Raw genomic sequence first — 6,000 nt, forward strand, 5'->3', positions numbered from 1 at the left:
TGAGTTTGAGTGGTTTTTGTTGTTGAGTTGTAGTAAGGTGTTTTACATGCATTGATTCCTTTCTTCCCACAATGCCCCTGGAACCTCCTCCTCATTCCCAGCAGGGCACTGACTCAGGCCCGGCCTGCTCTGGCATCACAGAGGCAGCCCAGACTGATAAATGAAACCTGCGACAGTAGCTAGAGACAAGACATAAACAAACGCAGAAAGGAGGGAGGGAAAGGTCAGCCAAAACGACAAACAAACAGGCAGTAATTCTCTCCATCCAGTCCATACTAAATCAGGTACAAAATCTCTGCCTCAAATCCAAACGTGAAATGATTCACATGAATTTCATCATTGAATTCCCAAGGGGAGTGGGTTTTTGCGGATTCTAGGAGAAACCTCCCTGCCTCCCCACAATGAAAGAGCAGCAGCAAAGATCAGGAGAAAGAAGGAGAGTGAGGGGCCTGGAAAGATGGTGGGTGCTGTGCAATAGCCTGCTGCGAGCAGAACCGTGACCGGAGGTGGAGAGAAGCAGGAAGAGTGATTGCTTCCCTGTCACATTCTCCGGGGGTGGGGTGGAGTCTCGGCACAGCCGTGTAATAAGTAAGATGGTGTTCATAAGTCAAGTGCATCCAGGGTGGAAGTTGTGCAGGGAATCCATGTGGGAACACACTCAGGAAGCCCCCCTCCCTCAACAGGCCGCCACCCACAAGATCCTTTTAAACAGACTTCCTCCTCCCGACAGCAACTCCAACCCTGCCCAAGGCTCCTTCCCATATTAGAATAAGACTCTAGCTCTTCACTAAGAAACATGCCAAATGCAGGTTCATGGGTGGAGATTCATGGGCTCCACCTCCAGAGACATGGCTGCAGTGGGCCTGGGGTGCAGGCCAGGAACCTGCACTTTGACCCTGCTGCCCACAATGCTGGTGATGCCAATGGCTCTAGGCCACACTTGGAGCCCCTCTGGCCGGCTACTCTCAGTGGAAGACACTCCCCTGGGATTTCCCTGGGACAGCCATCATAGTCTCTGGTCCCCTTTCCCTCCCCAAGCCCCTCCCCAGACTCCTGAGTTTAGGAACAGAAAAGTTGGGGGATGGGCTTTTTACCCCATGATAACAGGGTTCTTCCCTTCCCGAATTTGCTAAGAGGTGCCTTTATGTTTTTTATGCCTTCACGTGTTTGTTTGCCTCATTAGGAGTGTGTGGGAGAAGTTTGGCAGCTGGCATTCAGAGGAGTGATGGAGAGCATTTGAGAGCCACTGGCAAACTGAACATCACTGAGCAATGAAGACAAAATGAGAATCGGAAGCTAAAGTTACGGGGAGAATAGGATTTGATTTGCATTCTGTTCAGGAACACTCCCATTTGTAACTGTAATGATAATGACTCATGAGACGGGCCCTATGCCGAGCACTTTCTCTCTTAATTCGTTAAAAATATATTTACTTGTGAACAAGTACATAGACAAACAAGCTCAAAAATATAACCAGAGGCTGCACTCACAGATGGTGGCAGGTCAGGCAGGCAGCGCAGCCTTCCGGTTTAGCACGGGAGCTCTGGACAGCCCCAAGCTCCGGCTCTGTCGTTCATCAGCTGTGTGACCTTAGCCAGAAACATCCCTGGTTTGTCAAGTAAGGAAGCACGCACCTTGCAGGGCTGCTCTGTGGATTAAATGATACATGCAAAGCTCTTGGCTCAGTCCAGCATATAGTAAAACAGCTAACAATGTTTTTTTATGGTTTGTCATTATTACTGCCAGAGTCGAGTGTGAGTCCCCTGTCCTGAAGCAGGGTGACTTGGATCTACAGCCACTTCTGACTTCACGCATCCTCACAAAGATCCAGAGGAATCGGGGATGGGGGCAGGCGGCTGCCGGGCCCGCGTAGTCGCTGAGGCGGTGCCAGGAGCGGGGAGCCACCTGCCTCCAGTGTTCATCGTGCTGGATGACTCTCCCTGCAAAGCGAGTATGTCCTAGAACCTGCAAAGATCTATAAAACAGGTAGAGGTTTGCTTTAAGAATTAAATGAGGTCATAGACAAAGAGTGCCTGGCTAAAAGGCAGTATTTAATCAATATTATCATCTATAACTTTATAAGATATTTGCTGTAGTGTCTCTAAAAATATAGCATTAACTGAGCACCACCCCAAGAGCTCCATCTATTGGGTCTGAATGCTTCATACTCTCACCTTTCCTGATGACAGCAGTCTGCTCTCCTGTGGGGAGCTCCACCCCGCATTCCACCGCCCTGGCAGGGCTGCCGATTGCAGACTTCTACTCCAGCCCCTGACAGTCTGGTTAAAGACTAACTAGCCAGAGGCCACCAGGACCGAGCCTGACAGCTTGCTGGTGGAATCTGATTTCATCACTTGATGCGATGAGGCAGGGCACCCCAGAGCACCCGTGGAAGGAGGGCTGCTCTTTTGCAAATTTTGTAAGCAAGGATTCTGAGTGGGGTCGAAGTGAAGCAGGAATCACTTCCAGTTTGGCTGCTCTTTTGGACTCGGATGGAGCAAAGCAGGGATTAACTAGGTAGGGACAGAGTGCTGTCGGGAGGTGAGGATGCTGAGTAGTTGGCCAGCCCCAGCGACAGATGAGAACAGCACAGTGAGCCTTTGCTTTTGTCATAGGTCAGAAAGCGGTGGTCACCCACCGAGGGGTCCTCAGGACATTTCACAGCTGCTGCCACCTTGGGGAGAAGCACTTGGGACTCGTTCTTGTGTTTCCTGCTGGCCTTGCATCTGACTCCATTTTCTCGCCTCCAAGAGACTTTTTCTTTTACTGTCCCAGCTGACTTTCACTTTCAGTCCCAGACTGGGTTTGGCTCTTGCAGCCCCAAGTGTGACTTTGTACAAAGACACCCTTGCACAACACACTTCACTATTATTTGCTAGACAATTGTCATAATGAGAATTCCAACCTCTGATGACTGTGACGTAGAGCCCAGCCTGCACTTACGGGCAGCATCCTGCCACACACGCCCTGACTCAGGGCAACGAGAGCACTGTCAGGTGGGAGACAAAGGTCAGAGCAGGGTCATTAAAGGTGCAGCCCCAGGGGAGGCAAAGTGAAAAGCTACCGGTGCTGAGATGCCTGCCACTCCCTGGCCTCTTCCCCGACTCCCAGAGGGCTGGTTGGTTAGCTATTCTTTCAATTCTGGAAGCTTTCCAATCTTTTCCCAGGAATTCTTGTTAAATCAAGCCACTCAATTTCTGCTGCTTGCCACCCCAGAACTCTAAACGACATATCTCTTTCTGTAGACCCTGTATTGGCTGCAGGGACAGAGAGGAATAAGACACAGGCCCACCTAAATGTACTCACTAACTACTTGTGATGAAAGAAAGTGTTCTTCTCATGACAAAAAAGAATCTTCCCTATGCAAAATAATGTGCTCCTTGGTCCTTCCTTCCTCCCCCAATCCCTCATTCTGTAAACTCTGTGATGGCTAACCACATCCCCAGTGCCTGGCCACAGTAAGCCCTCAGCAAATGGAAAGGAAAGAGAGAGAAAGAAAAAAAAAAGAAAAGAAAAGGAAGGGAGGGAGAGAGGGAGAAGAGGGGGGGAGAGAAACAGAGAGAGAGGGAGAAAGAAAGAAAGAAAGAAAGAAGAAAAGAAAAGAAAAGAAAAGAAAATTATCATCTCCATTTCTGCAGATAGGAAAACTGAGCCTTAATGAGCCTTGGAGCCAGCCTCACACAGGCTTTCAACAGAGACTCAAAACCAGGTCAGTCTGTGTCTTCTCACCTATGCACCACACCAGGTCCTTTATGTGCCTAGAAAGGAGCCCTCCTTTTCTTGGAGAGGAGAAAGCCAAGGCACCAGGAAAGATTCTAATGTCAAAATATCACATTCCAATTTGGCGGGTTCTCAAAAGTTAAACACAGAATTACCATATGATCCAGCAACTCCACTCCTAGATAAGTACCTCAAGGAACTGGACACAGGTGCTCAAGCAAGTCCATGCACATGCATAGTCACTATGTGCAATGGCCAAAGGTGGCCACTGCCCAAATGTCCACCAGTGAATGAATGGGTAAACAAATTGTGGTACATGCATGCAATGGAATGTTATTCAGCCATAAAAAGGAAAAAACTACTGACACGTATTACAATGTAAATATATATCAAAAACAATATGCTAAGCGAAAGAAGCCAGACCCAAAGGAATCATATATTGTTGATCCCATTAAATAAAATATCCAGAATAGGTAAATCCAGAAACAGAACACAGATTTGGTGACTATCAGGGGTTGGAGAGAAGGGGAAGTGGAGGAACTGCTTCATGGGCAGGTTTCCTTACGGAATGACCAAAGTTTGGGGACTAAATAGTGGTGGTGTTATACATTGTGAGTGTACTAAATGCCACTGAACTTTTCACTTTAAGATGGTTAATTTCATCATGTAAATTTCACCTCCACTTTTAAAAACACATTCCAGAAGTTGTGCAGGCACTCAGAAACACCATATGTTTCCCATGGCACATCTCCCAGCCCCAGGCACACAGTAGGTTTGTAATGAATGCCTGATGCTTTTAATTGGGTTTTAGGCTGTGCTGGAGAAGCTCTCTTTGGAAGGAATATGATCACATGGCTAGGAGCATAGAAAGCCTCTGTTCAAACCCCAGATCACCCAGTGCTGTGACCTTGGGTGAATTTCTAAACCTCTGTATGCTAGTTTTCTCATCAGTAAAATTAGAATAACTGTGCCTATCTCATAAGGTTGTTCTAAGGACTAGATTGTAATGCACGCAAAGCACTTCAACAGTCCCTAGGACACAATAAATGTGCAGTTAAGTATTCGCTGCTGTGATAATGGTGATTATCTGCTACAGTGGGTTCCCCTGCTCTCAGCCCTCTGTTTTCAAAGGTTTTTGTCACACTGTCTCTCTGTAATACACTTTGTGCTGCAGAGATCTGTTTTTGCCAGGAAAGAAGCTCTTGCACTCAAAGCGGGCTGACTCCCAGATGAGGAGACCTCCGACAGCGAAACTGCAAAGACACCCTGGAGGACCTGGCCAGGTTTTCATTTCCCTCAGCAGCAGAGAGCTCAGATCCCAGGAAGTGAGCTCAGTGCAGGATAATTTAGAGTGGTCCCTGTCCCCTTTGGCTGCTTGTGCAATTGAGTGCATTTCTGTGGGCTGTTTGCCGCTCACTTGCTGTGTGGATGGCATTACTCTCCCCAGGCCCAGGCTATTTCCTGTGCTCTGTGATGTGGAGGAGACTTGAGGTGTGGGAAACATTCCACACAGCTGGTCAGCTGGCCTCTGAGGTCCACCCTGGTGTGGAAGTGTCACCAGGCTCAGAAAACATCCTATGCACAAACCCGCCTCCCCCAAACATATCAAACCTGTGCCTCTTGTCCCTGCCCAGGTCACACATTTGATTTTTAAAAAATCATGTTTTACAATAATGAAACTTGCTTAGTATGGGTAATGCATTCACAAAGGATAAACACATCTAAGGATGTAGTGGAGAGAAGACACACTAACCTGGTTTTGAATCTGTGTTGACAGCAGGGGCACAGGCTGGTGCAAGGCTCAGTGTGCTTACCCAGGCCTCGAAGGGGAAGACTTCTGCCCCCTGCCCTCCAGCCTCTCAGTTCCCCTCTCTGAAGAAATCACCACAACTGTTTCTCATATATCCTTCCAGAGATAGTCTATCATATAGGAACATACATTTATTCCTACTTCCATGACCCTACACACACTTTAGCATGAATGATACTATACATGGAGTTCTAAATCTTGCTTTGTTTTAAAACCTAACTATCTATTGTGGTAGTCGTCATATTGGTTCACAGAATGCCAAGTCCTTTTTAACGGCTGCACTGCATTCCATTTTATAGGCATACAAGAAGACTTTATCAAACCAGTTCACAACTGATGGACATGTAGGCTGTTTCCAACATTTTCCTTTAACAAGCAGGGCTACAGACGATGCCCTTCTAGAAGCAAATGAGAATCTGACTTTCTTCTGTTAGAGGTGGGGCTTACTCCATTTTCCCCTGCACTTTCCC

Source organism: Phyllostomus hastatus, unplaced genomic scaffold (assembly GCF_019186645.2).
Source record: "Phyllostomus hastatus isolate PE091 unplaced genomic scaffold, TTU_PhHast_1.1 phas_contig_150, whole genome shotgun sequence".
NCBI lineage: Eukaryota > Metazoa > Chordata > Mammalia > Chiroptera > Phyllostomidae > Phyllostomus > Phyllostomus hastatus.